Source organism: Gossypium arboreum, chromosome 3 (genome assembly GCF_025698485.1).
Source record: "Gossypium arboreum isolate Shixiya-1 chromosome 3, ASM2569848v2, whole genome shotgun sequence".
Taxonomy (NCBI): domain Eukaryota; kingdom Viridiplantae; phylum Streptophyta; class Magnoliopsida; order Malvales; family Malvaceae; genus Gossypium; species Gossypium arboreum.
The window spans coordinates 10,579,694-10,594,599 of NC_069072.1; the positions used below are offsets into that span (position 1 = coordinate 10,579,694).

Here is a 14,906-nt window from a genome sequence, read left to right on the forward strand (position 1 = left end):
ATTTTATCAACATAAGGTTTAAGACGAGTACCATTTACCTTGAACGTGCCAAATTTGGAATGGTTTACCTCGACCGTACCGTATGGAAAAATACTAATTACCGTAAGAGGGGTTTTTTCATTTGGTTCAGAAGTGGCGATTCGAGGATCTGCTGCATCGAGTAGTAATTTGTCTCCAACTTTAAGTTGATTTTTGGAGGAATTAAGCTCCTCATGGCGTGGTTTTGGTTTATCATGTTTTCCCAATTTATGTGTCCGCCATTCATCTAGCTCCTCGATTTGTAACCTTCGTTCTTCATGGATAGGTTCTTTGTTGTTGCTTGGCTTATGTATGTTCTTCGAGCTTGTTTTCTGCAAAGAAGGTTGCACTATATGGTTAGTTTTAGCCAAATGATTTGTACAGTCACCTTCGATTTTTAATGTGTTATTCGAATTACGGGCTTGGAGGGTGATTGTTTCGTCTCCCACACGAAGTGTGAGTTCACCTATGCCAACATCAATAATTGTTTTGACGGTTGCTAAAAAAGGACTTCCTAAAATTAAGGGGATGTTGCTATCCTCCTCTATGTCTAGAACAATGAAATCAACTGGGAATATAAATTTGTCGATTTTAACGAGTACATCTTCAATAATACCCCTAGGAAATCTGATAGTTTTATCTGCTAATTGAATGCTCATCCTAGTTTGTTTGGGTTTCCCTAGACCTAGTTGCTTAAATAATTTGTAAGGCATAACATTGATACTAGCCCCTAAATCAGCCAACGCATTATTAAAATCTAAACTACCAATTAAACAAGGAATTGTAAAACTCCCTAGCTCTTTTAGTTTGTTAGGCAACTTATTTTGTAGAATGGCTGAGCAGACCGCGTTCAGCTCCACATGCTATACTTTATCTAACTTCCATTTATTTGTCAGAAGCTCATTTAAAAACTTGACTGCGTTTGGCATCTACGAAAGGGCTTCAATAAACAGTAAGTTAATATGTAGTTTCTTTAGAAGTTTAAGGAATTTACCAAATTGTTCCTTTGAGCAGTCTTTCCTTGTCGCATTGGGGTATAGCACGCGAGGTTTATATTCTATAATCACCGGCTTTGCCTCATTGTGGCCGACCTCATCCTTACCTATGCTTATCCCCATTTCTGGCCTTGGTTTTGCAACTAGCCCTTCCTCATCTTGAATGGCAATCGCATTGAGTTGCTCCATTGGGTTAGATTCAGTGTTGCTTGGCAGACTACCTTGTGGTCGTTCAGAAATCAACTTGGCAAGCTGTCCAATCTCAGTTTTGAGCCCTTGGATTAATGCCTGTTGATTTTTGAGTGTTGTCTCGGTATTCTGAAAACGAGTTTCTGACACTGAGATGAATTTTGTTAGCATCTCCTCAAGGTTCAGTTTTTTCTCTTGTTGGTAGGGTAGTTGTTAGAAGCCTAGAGGTGGTGGTCTCTGATTCCCTTGGCCTCCCCATGAAAAATTAGGGTAGTTCCTCCAACCTGCATTGTAAGTATTGCTATAAGGATTGTTTTGAGATTGAGGATTGTTACCCATGTAATTTAACCATTCGTTCTCCATGTTGTGGCCATAAGGTGGGTATTCTGAACTACTTGATCGCCTCCACTTGCTTCGTATTGCATTACTGGGTGAACCTGTGAAAAACTAAGGAAACTATCAATTTTCTTATTCAAGAGTTCTACCTGATTAGAGAGCATGGTGGCCGTATCAATGTTTTCGTTGGCTTTGTCCTCATGACTTGCCACTGATAGTTATTCAGTGACATCTCCTCTATAAATTCATAGGCATCTTCAGGTGTCTTATTATTGATGGTTCCGCCAGTAACTGCGTCAACCATTTGTCGAGTCGAAGGATTCAGGCCATTATGAAAGGTTTGAACCTGTAGCTAAAGCGGTAACCCGTGGTGAGGGCATCTTCTCAAGAGGTCATTTTATCTCTCCCATGCAACGTAGAGTGTTTCTAAATCCATCTGCACAAAGGAAAAAATATCACTATTTAGCTTTGTTTCTCACTTTTCAGTCATTTGTTCCCAAGTAGTGATTGGCCCCTGTGGTAACGAGTTCAGCCACTGTTTAACTTTGTTTCTCAATAAAAAAGGGAATAACCGAAGACGAATGGCGTCATCAGAAACGCCATTAATTTTAAATGTATCACATAATTCCAAAAAGTTTGCCAAGTGAGCGTTGGGATCCTCGTGTTGCAAACCATCAAATTGAACAAACTGTTGTATCATTTGAATTGTGTTAGGTTTTAGTTCAAAAGTATTTGCGGCTACAGCCGGTCTAACTATGCTCGATTCAGTTCCTGTTAAAGAAGGTTTAGCATAATCATACATAGTGCACGGAGCAGGATTCTGATTAACAGCAATCACAGCAGGTAGCGGATTTTCTTGGTTTTCAGCCATCTCCTCGGTTGTGGTTGAAGAATCATCCTCTTGCTCGTCCTCTGTGTATCTTAGGCTTCGCCCTATTTCTCTCTGGTTTCTGTGAACTGTGCGATCGATCTCACTATCAAAAAGTAGTGGTCCTGACGGGTTTCTTTTGGTCATAAACTAGAAAAACCTGTCAGAAGGAAATAAGAGAAAAATTAGAAAAGAAACTAAAAATTTAAATTGTAATAAAAGTAAAGTGGCTAAAGTAATAAAAATCGAATTTTTCTAATATCCTAGTTCCCCAACAACGGCGCCAAAAACTTGAGGTATGATATTCGTAACAGGTTTTAAAGAGTTATAAATGAAATGTTCTTGAGACTAACTTATTATCACGATTAAGGCAAGTGTACCTATCGAACAGTAGTATAGTTCAGCAAGACTGGATTGTCGAACCCAAAGGAACTATGAGTACTAGTATTTACTTCCTTTTTATTATCTAGCCTAAAATTTAAGAGGTTTGGTTGTCTAAACTAATTACTAACTAAGAATGCACAGAAAGAAAAACTTTGGAAAATACTTTTGGGAAAATTCGATTGATTGAGACAATACCTAAGGACAAATCCACCTAGACTTCACTTGTTATTTGACTCAAATCGATTTATTTATTCATTTGACTTGATCCGTAGAAATCCCTAAGTTATATTATTATCTCTCTCGAGACTAATAACATCTAACCCTAGGTTGAATAATTGAAATCTCTTTCTAATTAACACCCTAGAATTGCATTAACTCTATCTATAGATTCCCTTATTAGGTTTCACCCTAATCCGGTAAAATCTTGTCACCCTATCTCTAGACGTGCAATCAACTCCACTTAATTATGACAAATTTACTCTTAGACAGGGTCTATTCCTCCTCTGAATAAGAGCTTAACTTGAATCAATATCCTGGAATATCAAAACAGGAATTAAGAACACATAATTAAGAACAAGTCAAATATTTATCATACAATTTAGATAATAATAACAAGATCTGTCTTAGGTTTCATTCCCCTTAGGTATTTAGGGGTTTAGTTCATACTTATGAAATAAAACATCTCAAAAGCATAAAGATAACAAAACATAAGAAAACCCAAAACTCCTGAAGGAACTTGAAGGGATATCTCCAGTCTTGATGATGAATCTGGCTCTTGAGATGGATCAGTCGGCTTTCCTTAAGTAATTCATTGCTTCCTCCTTTGTCTCCCCATTCCTAAATGCCTCCTCAAGTGTTTAAATAGGCTTTGGAATGCCTAAGATCCCTCAAAATTGGCCTTTTCCGAATTAGACTAAACTTGGGTTCGGCAGGGACACGCCCGTGTGCGATTACTGAAGGCCGTGGTCAAGGCTATTAAATGGGCACGGGTGTGTGATCCACCCATGTAAGTCGTGCTTCGATCCTGCCAAATTGACACGGCCGTGTGACACGCCTGTGTGAGGAAGTCCAGGCCATGTTGTTTTCCCATGTAGGTCCATTTTCTCTGTTTTCAGCCCGTTTCTTGCTCTTTTTACTCTCCTATGCTCTCCTAAGTATAAAACATGAAATTAAAGGATTAGGAGCATTGAATTCACCAAATCTAAGGAGAAACCATCAATAAATGCGTTAGGCATAGGGTAAAAATATGTATAAATTACGGTTTATCATTATTATATTATGTTTTCAAATATTTATGAAATAGTTATATATTTTGAAAATCTGTGTGATATTTATTTGTTTTCTTTGAAAAATATGAATACCTCTCAAATTCAATTATCAATAAATGGTGAAGACTTATGCTTAGCAGATAGTGCAATTACTCATACTATGCTTAAGAATAAGAAATATTTTTCTCATTTAACAATGCAAAAAGCTAGTGTGAGTACTATATCTGATAGTACCAAAATATACAAGGCTCTAAAAGAGCAAATATATTGTTGCCTAAAGAAACTAAGTTTCAAATTAATGATATGTTATATTCTCCTAAGTCTCAAAGAAAGTTGTTGAGTTTTAAAGATATCTATCATAATGGATATCTTATTGAGAAAATAAGTGAATGGAATGATTAATAACTTCAAATTATGAGTATAATTCAAGGAAATAAAAATATTTTGGAGAAATTGTCTGTACTCTACTCTAGTTTGTACTGCACGAGAATTAGTACAATTGAAGTACATGCTATAATAAATAAGAAGTTTACTAATGACTTTATTATTTGACATGACCGATTAGGCCATCTTAGTTCAATTATGATGCAAAAAACTATTGACAATTCATATGGACATTCGTTGAATAGCCAGTAGATTCTTCAAGCTAATAATTTTTCATGCGATGTTTGCTCTCAAGGCAAATTAACCACTCAGCCATATCCAACCAAGATAAATTATGAATCTATCACTTTTCTAAAACAGATACAAGGAGATATATGTGGACCTATACACCTTCCATGTAGACCATGTAGATATTTTATGGTTTTACTCGATGCTTCAACTAGATGGTCGCATGTATCCTTGTTATCAACTCGCAACCTGACTTTTGATTTCAATATGTAGATATTAGAAAACAGTCTTGCTGAATCATTAATAAAAAATCTTCAATTGTTTTCAGGATCGTTACTTGTGAAGTCAAAACTTCCAATTCCTGCTCGAGGACATGCCATACTACATACAACATTGCTAATTTGAGTTAGGCCAACAAGTTATCATAAGTTCTCCCCGTAGCAAATGGTTTTTTATCAAGAACCAAATATTTCCCATCTGAGAATCTTTAGATGTGATGTATATGTTCCGATTACTCCACCACAATGCTCTAAAATGAGTCTGTAAAGGAGGTTAGGGATATATGTTGGATATGAATTTCCATCCATAATTAAGTATCTTGAGCCATCAACGAGGAATTTATTTACAGTTCGATTTGTTGACTATCATTTTAATAAGTTAGTTTTTCCAACATTAGAGAGAGAATAAATAACTAGGAAAAGAAGATTGACATGAATTATCATTGTCTCATTTTGATCATCGTACGCAACAATATGAATTGGAGATTCAGAGGATAATTCATTTACAAAGTTTAGCAAATTAATTGCCAGATGCATTTATTGATCCAAAAAGAGTGACAAAATCACATATACCAGCTGTAAATGTTTCGAACAAAATTGATGTCTTTGAAGGAAAAACTCTAGTTGCTAGTGAGTCTAAAGCATATTTGAAGCATGGTAGATCAGTTGGTTCCAGAGGTAAGAATCCTCAAAAAAGAAAAGGAGAAAAAAAATAATGGTTAGATCGAGGAAGCAATGACTTTAAAAGGATCTGCAAAAGAGATTTTAGACATGATTGAAGTTCTAGAAAAATCTCAGGTACCGATAATGAAGAGGTCTCAACAAATTATGTTACGTTAAGAATTAAGTAGAACCAAAATCAAATCGATGTCGATAACATATTTGCATGCAATGTAGCACTAGATATTTTGAATGACAATGTGGATCATAAACAAATGTCAATTGAAGAATGTAGACAAAGAGATGATTGGCTAAAATGGAAAGAAGCAATTGAGGCGGAGTTAAAACCTCTTGCAAAGAGAGATGTATTTGGACATATAGTTTGTACACCTAAAGGTGTAAAACCTATGGGGTATAAATGGGTTTTTGTGAGAAAGAGAAATGAAAAGGGAGAAATTGTAAGATATAAAGTGCACTTGGTTGCACAAGGATTTTCACAAAGACATGGTATTGATTATGAAGAGACATACTCTCCTGTGGTGGATGCAACTTTTTTTAGGTTCTTGATTAGTTTGGCAATAAGAGAAGGGTTTGATTTACACCTAATGGACATAGTTACAACCTATTTATATGACCCACTTAATAATAACATTTACATGGAACTCCCAGAAGGCTTTAAACTGCCAGAAGCAGTTAATTCATGTTCTCGAGAACATTACTCAATCAAATTAAATAGATCCTTTTATGGATTGAACCAATTTGGGTGCATGTGGTATTATCTCCTTATGAGTACTTATTGAATGAAGGCTATAAGAATGATCCCGGTTTTCCATGCATTTTTATAGAGAGGTTTGGATCAAGATTTATTATAATTGTTATGTATGTTGATAATCTAAATATCATTGGGAATCTTGAAGAGATTTTAGTGACAATGGAGTGCTTAAAGAAAGAATTTGAAATGAAAGACCTTGGAAAAACAAGATTTTATCTAGGCTTACAAATTGAGCACTTAAAGAATGGAATCTTTTTTCATCAAACAACATATATAGGAAAAGTGCTAAGAAGATTTTACATGCATAACGCACATCCGTTGAGCATCCCCAATGGTTGTTAAGTCACTTGATGTAAATATAAACCCTTTCTGTCTGCAGGAAAATGATGAAGATTTTCTTGGTCCTGAAGTACCATATTTAAGTGCTATTGGAGCATTGATGTGGCTTGCTAGTCATACACGATTGATATATCATTTGCTATCAACTTATTTGCAAGGTTTAACTCTTGCCCAACCTGAAGACATTAAAATGGGGTTAAGCATGTATTTAATTATCTTTAAGATATAAGAGATATGGGTTTATTTTTCCCTAACCTACCCAAAACAGAATTGGTTGGTTTTGCATATGCATGGTACTTATCTGATACTCATAATGCTTGATCAAAAACTGGTTATGTTTTCATATATGGTGGTACTTCAATTTCTTGGCTCTTTATGAAACAAACAATTGTTGCTACTTCTTCTAATCATGCTGAGATTTTGGCAATCCATGAGGCTAGTCCTGAATGTGTGTGGCTAAGATCTATAATTCATCACATATAAAAACATTGTGGTTTATGCTCTAAAAAAGAAGCTCTAATAGTCTTATATGAAGATAATATAGCTTGCATTGTACAACTTATGGAAGGATATATTAAGGGCGATAAAACAAAACATATATCACCAAGAATTTTTTTCAGTCATGATCTACAAAAGAATGGAGATATAAATGTTCAACAGATTCATTTAAGTGAGAATTTGGCAAATCTTTTTACTAAGGCACTCCTCACTGCTACATTAGAGAAGTTAATTTTCAACATTGGATTGCATTGTCTCAAAGATTTTAAGTGATGTTTACATGAGGGGGATTAAATTCACACCACATTTTTTTTTGGATTGTGATATACTATGAATCAAAGGATTATGTACTCTTTTTTCTTTCACTAGGTTTTTGTCCTACAGGGTTTTTACTAGTAAGGTTTTTAATGAGGCATATCCTTTATACAATGAACATGTAAGGGGGATTGTTATGAATGCTATTAAGTGGATGTTCAACATTTCACTTTTCATCTCCCTTAACCTTCCATCTTTCATCTTCTTTAACCTTAAACATTTCATATTCTTGTAACCCTTTTCCTATTTATATATTAGAATATGAAGAGTCTAATCTTCCTATATATATAAAGAAGTATGCTACTTGTAAAGATGATTAAAAATATAGAATGTAATAGAAATTATCATATCCATATTTTATCTATTATTTTACTTACAAAAATGACAATTTTTTATTTTGTTTTCGTTCAAAAATTTTAAAAGAAGACAAATAAATAACACATTTACATCACTAGATTAAAAACATTACATTAAAAACATAATAAAAATATTTAACCATGTTCATTGCAACACTAAGTTAACATTACATTAATATTATCTTTGATAATATTTTCCTTTAGTGCATTATATCAATAGTTATAAGTTTATTTGATTTAAATATATTAGACTTATATTTATATAATATAAATTGGGATTATAAATATGTAATATATATTTCTAATTTTAATTAGCCGGTGTATTATTTGTCTTTTTTTTTGTAGAGTAAAACAAACAAGATAATTTAACTATATAATAATTCTTTGAGCAGAGTTGTCACTTGTTTGGACTATAGGAGAAATTGCTAGCACCTCTCTTAGAATCTCCTCAAAAGTCTTCAGTCCTTGCTATTTATCAAAAGTCATTTTAGCCAAACATCTGTAGTTTTATTTTGATCGCTAGGAAGATGTTGAATATCCAGCGAACCTCCATTCAACAACAAGTGGTGAATACGTCTGATGAGGGCGGAGTTCGAACTTGACAAAAAGGAATTTTGAATGGCTTTTATGACCTTCAAACTATTTGTTTGTATCAATACACCATCATAGCTCCTGTTATGAATGAGAGCTAATCCATAAAAAATATCCCACAGTTCAGTATCAAAGACTGAGCATTTGCCAAAATTACTATTATATCCCATAATCTTTTCCCTGTTTCTATTTGTTATGACTCATCTCGCTAAAGTATTCTCCAAAATAATTTGAACCCCCAATCAGTCAATAGATTGATCCAACTTTCCAGCATCTCGACATTTGATCTTTATCCCTTCCATCTGGATACATCCTCCTTCTAAAAAGAAATAAACTATTTTGCCCACATATAAGAAATCTTAACAATCTCCCCTATGCTCCAAGAAAAGCCCTGAAAAAGAAAAAGGTTCTGATTTTTCCAAACCACCAAATTAGTAAAACAAATAAACATGACCAATTTACCTCACCGACGACTGGTTTTGCAAGACACTGCAAATTAGACTTTACCCACTAAAAATGGTCTCCTATAAAACAAACATCCACTAGTTTCATTTGGGATAACTTGTCTCTATATTTCTTTAGATGTCATATAGTCATGAAAGACATGCAAAATATCTTCAGAATGATAATGACATATACCACAAGAACTATCATACCCTATTCCTTGGTATATTCCATGTTAGTCATCAACCTCTATTTTACAGCAAGCCATATGAAGAATCTAACCCTTTGGAATCCCTTAAATTTCCTTGGTATATTCCATTGTGTATCATTCGATATCTATGAACTTTCCTAAATATACCAATAAAGACTTTTAAGAGAGAAGATACTGTTTGAATTTCAAGACCAAATAATCCTGTCATAACCTACAGAGGAATGGGGCAAGGGAATACCTACAATACATTTAATAATTACCTTCGCTAACCAAAGATAAAAAAAACTCCAAGTTCCATGAAACCTCCTCATTGACTATATCATTAAGCATACAATCTAAATTAATATTAACATGGGTTGGAATATGATCAATCAAAAGCCCTACCTTCGGGATCCAAGTATCTCTTCAATACCTAATATTGGTCCCATTACCAACTAACCAATACAAATTTTCTCGATTTAAGGGCCAAACCTTCGAAAAAGCTTTCCATAGAGAAGAGCATTTCCCTTACGAGAGATTATTCGATAAAGCATCTTTCATATAATATTTGGACTGAAGAACACTAACCCATAAGGTAGCTTGTTTGGAGACTAAGTTGTACCCCAACTTCATCATTAAAGAGGTATTTTGGTCCTTTAAGTGTCTAATGCCAAGATCTCCACAGGACCGAGGTTTACAAATAGACTCCTAATTGACCAAAGAAACCTTCTGATAATGAACCTCCTACGAATTGTCTAACAATGCATTCAATCTCATCACATATTCCTTTAGGAATCATCATGGACTGCATAAAATAGTTCAGAATAGATAAAAGAACTAACTACGCTAAGGTAGCTCTACCAACTATAGAGAGTTTCTTAGCATCTCATTTGTTTAATTCACTGCAAATCTTATCGACCACAAAGAGCAAGGTATAATTTGAAATACTTTCGTGAAGAAGGGGTACCCCGAATACATGCCAAGGTTGTGAACCCTATGAAAACCGAGAATATCACACAACTATGAGCTAATAATATCATCCATACCTTTTGAGAAATAAATATTAGCCTTCCAAACATTAATCTAATACCTAGAATACCTACAAAATCTCTCTAAAATATCTTTAGGTGACGAAATTTATTGTAGGTCTGCATGACCAAAGATGACTAGATCATCTGCAAAAAATAGAAGTAAGAGAGTTGAACCAGATCTCAAAAATCTAATGGGCCGCCAAAGGCCACTCTCAATGGCTTGATAAAAGCTATGACTAAGGCATTTCATGCATAAGTCAAAGAGATACAAAAAAGCAGACATCCTTGACGAATACCCTTTACGGGATTAAACTTTTGTGTTGGAGCTCTATTTTATAACACCTACATAGTAGAACTCATAGTAGTAGACATTATAACATTAATAAACATATCAGAGATACCTGTAGCCCAAAGGGAAGCCCCGATGAACTCCCATCGTACTTTATTGTAGGCATTTTGTAGTTCAATTTTCACAGCCATCCAATCCTTTTTTCTATGCTTACTGCTCATTTTGTGGATGACCTCCTGAGAAATTAGGATATTGTTAGTAATATTACGACTTGCAATGAAGCTTACCTATTCCTGAAAAACGATATTAGGAAAAACCAATTAAAAACGGTTAGCAATGAATTTCATCACCAATTTATACATCACTAAATACAAACTAATCAAGTAAAATTGAGAAAAGTTTTCTGGACTAGAAACTTTAGGAATGAGGACTAGCAGAGATTATTCAACTCAGGCTCAATACTCTTACCAGCAAATATCACTTTAACCCACTCACTAATCTTTGAGCCAATAAAATCTCATTGTTTCTGAAACAAAAAAAACATGAAAGTCATCACTCCCAAGAGCCTTCAACAGGCTAAATAAAAAAGGGTTGGTTTGATCTCATCATTAAACACCTCATTTTCAAGGAATTGGATATCAAAATTATCAAGGGTAGGAAATGACCTAGGGGGTAAAATACCCATGGATTCTAGTTGTTCGCCATATAACTGTTGAAAGAAATTGATAGCTTCAAGTTGCAAGGCTTCATCATCATAGACCCACGAATCATTACCACCTTTCAAAGCAGTGATACGATTTTGTTTCCTTCTCTGCAGAGTCCAATAGTGAAAAATCTAGTATTACGGTCCCTTAGATTTAACCATTCGTATCTGGATTTCTGCTTCCAGAGAAGCTTCTCATGATGTAAAGCACTTTCCAACTCTTCTCAAGTTTCCATATCTAATTGGAGGAATGTCTTAGAATCAAAACCCTTCATTTTTCATTGAATACTTGAGAGCTTGTTCACCAGTTGTCTTTTGTGAGTACCTAAATGACCATAAACAATACGATTCCACTTTTTGAGATCTAAGGAAAGATTAGAAATGGAATCAACCAAATTACCATTAAAGCCCCATTGACCCTTAGCAAAATCCTAAAACCTCGGATGCTTCATGTAACATCCCGAAATAGGGCCTAATCGGAATAATAGTTTTAGGACCACAAATTTGAAGTTAAAATGATTATTTCAAGATCATTATACGGTCTAGGATATGAAAATATGCATGTGTTAAAGTTTCACGAAGAGATTCTATGTGTAAGGTGTCTAATCAGAAATTAAGGACCAAATTGAATAAGTTGCAAAACTTGAGTTCTAGAGGAAATTTGTATGAAATTGCTTTGGAATGTTAATTAGAGGTCCTTAAAGAGTAATTTACCCAATTTATAAGTTTTTAGAGAATAATGGGCATGCATGGAAAATTTGGAAAGGTTAGCAAGGAAGGACATTTTGGTCATTTGGTTAATTAATGAAATAAAAAAGGGAAAATCTTGAATAATTCTCCATAGCTAGGGTTTTCCAACATTTTAAGCTCAATAGTAAGTGTTCCCTAGCCCGTTTTTAATGTTCTTCGTATTTTTGAAACCCTCGTAACATGCTCTATTTCTACCCATATTTCAAGCTAGGGTTCATGTTAGAAATTTGACCCATACATGAGATGGTTGTTCTTTGATGATTTATGGAGGGTTATTAAAGTTAGATGTTATATAAACATCTTTTTCTAGGTGTTTTTCATGAAAACACCAAAAAAAGGACCTAATTGAAAAATGCATAAAATGTGGGGTAGAAGTGTGAAATGGTGGGCTGCTATAGGCAAGGAAAATATTTTGCTAGGCTTGGGTAACTTATAAATTTCATGCATTTCATTATACGAGCCTTAGGACTAAATTGTTAAAGTGTGGAAGATTAGGGGCAAATTGGTCATTTTGCCCGAGGGTGAGTCTTAAAGCCGAAAATGAACAATGTGAGGTATTAATAATTTATTTTTACTGGTATATACCCCGAGGAACCAATTCCAGAGGTTGATCGTGGAAAACGAAAAGTTTCAGAATAACCGAGACACGAATCCGAAAAGACTACAAGGTAAGTTCGTATAACCCGAAGTAAACTCTTAATATACTTAAATATGCATGTTCTTGAATGTATGAAAATTTAGATATTCATTGCATGATAATCCATGAAATGTGCTAGTGTAAATGAAAGACGATAAATGTCCCGGTTGAAATAGAAAGGGAAATCTGATGGATAAATTATGGCTTACATGATATGAGATCCTGCATGTGTTGCAGAAAAGGATTTAGCCCAGACGGGTAATCTGATGATCTCAAAATAGAAAGGATCTAGCCCAAACGGGTGTTCATTGAGTGATCGAGCCTCCCGAATAATATGGGTGTAATAAGGATTTAGCCCAGACGGGTAATCCGATTAAGGATTGAGTTTAGCCTGGACTGGCAATTCAGATCCGAGCTTATGAGAGCAATTGTCGTAAAAAGAGATTTAGCCTGGACTGGTAATCCTGACATTGCTCTATGAGTTATTACTACAGGGGATTTAACCTGGACTAGTAATCCCGCCGTAAGATATAATGTTCGCAGAAGTGCGTTCTTGAGATGATCACTTGTATGACTTAATGGTTATTGGGCTATCCATCGAGATTTCTGAGAAATTCAACGGGATTAACATGAGAAATAAAGAATGGAAATATTGAATTGATGATCTCATCTAAGACGAATGACATGATGTATTGTTATGAGACTAACTTGATGATTGAGAGCATGTGATAGGGAAACTATTTCATGCTTGTTGGAATTATTGCCTAAAACTGGTTGTATGCTAATTAATCGGTAAGTTTACTTTCCAGTTATCCAGACTTACTAAGTATATAAATGCTTACCCACTTCTCTTTTCCCTATCTTACAGAGCTCGTAGACTCGTGAATATTGGAAGACGGTTGGAGAATCAACACACTATCGTCTTGTCCTGCTTTGGTATATAGATACCTTTATTTTGTTTAATGGCATGTATAGGGCTTTTGGTTATTTTGTTATATGTGTCTTTTGGCTAGCCAATGTAAGGGTTTAAATGCTATACTCATTCTTTTGTATATGGCTATGAGATGTGGCTCATATTGATATAGGTTGTAAACCTACTAATGATGCATGTTTATGTTTAAATGATTCATGAGATATGGTGACGAGGTTTATCATGAATGGATGCTTGAAATGGGACCTACTAATTTGAAAGTGGTCATAGCATACAATGCTATATGGTTATAATTTGGCCTAAGTGTAAAATATAAAATGTGCTATGTTAACCTTCATACGAAAAGGAAAATTTAGCATGTGCTAAGCTGATGAGATGAGTCTAACATGTGATGAGTCTAACATGCAATGAGTCATGCCAAGGTTGTTTAAGAGTATGATAAGGCCATGTTAAATACCATTGAAGTCTTTAAGTGTGTATGGATAATGGAGGGTGACCAAAGGCTTGGAAAATAGCCCTAAAAAGGTCGACACAGGTAGATACACGAGCATGTTTCTATGTTGTGTGTGACACACGGTCAGCCCCCATAGTTATGTTGCCTGGTCGTGTGTCCCCTGCACCTAAAATTTTAGGTCAGTTTGCATGGTAGTAAATATACGGCAGAGACACGGCTGTGTGTCTCAACAGTGTGGAGGACATGGTGTAACAGCCTAATTTTCAGTGGTATCGGGAATAGAGGTTTGAGATCACTAAATCTGACGGGTGAGTTGAAAATTTAATAAATTAATACCTATGAGTCAAATGTGAATATAAAAGCATTTTTGAATTAGTGAATTTGGTGATTTAAAAGAATTAATTAGGTAAATTGGGTCAAGAATGAGGTATCGAGATCTCAACTTCATAAATTGAGCCATAAATATTTTTAGAAATATTTATGGAGTGTTGGTGAGGTAGTAATAAAATTTAGTCAGAAAATTTTGACGTTTGGGTGGTTAATTAAATAAAAAAGACTAAATTGAAAATGGTGTAAAAGTTGCTAAAAGGATTAAATAGCTCAATTGTCAAATGAGGAAGGACCTAAAGTGCAAATAAGCCCAAAGGAGATACTTTGGGCGGCAATAGCTGAGAAAAATCAGGAAATGGGTGAAATGAGGGCAAAATTGGAAATTTGACAAAATTGGCTAAATAAAAATGGGACTAAATTGGAATATCTAGAATTCTCTTCATTTCTCTTCATATTCATCAGCTGAAAAACAGCCATGAAGGAGGGTTCAAGCTGGTTTTCATACTCTAGCTTCATGTAAGTTTAATTCTTGCTTTCTCCTTGACATTTTTATGTTTTTGGACTTTTACAATTGGGTCCAACTTACTATTTCATTAGTTTTTGATTCCATGTCTAATTTTTGAAGTTGTTATGGATGAGTGTTGGAAGTATATGATGATTTTGCATGG

At 34.6% G+C, this 14,906-nt stretch overlaps 1 non-coding gene across 1 annotated transcript; it reads left to right on the top strand.

Annotated features, from left to right (window-relative positions):
* The first annotated feature begins 1,900 nt into the window (after positions 1 to 1,900).
* On the top strand, positions 1,901 to 2,007 carry LOC128290765 (small nucleolar RNA R71). The gene has a single exon (XR_008280552.1). It is a non-coding gene; the product is annotated as a small nucleolar RNA R71 (small nucleolar RNA).
* The last annotated feature ends 12,899 nt before the right edge of the window (positions 2,008 to 14,906 follow it).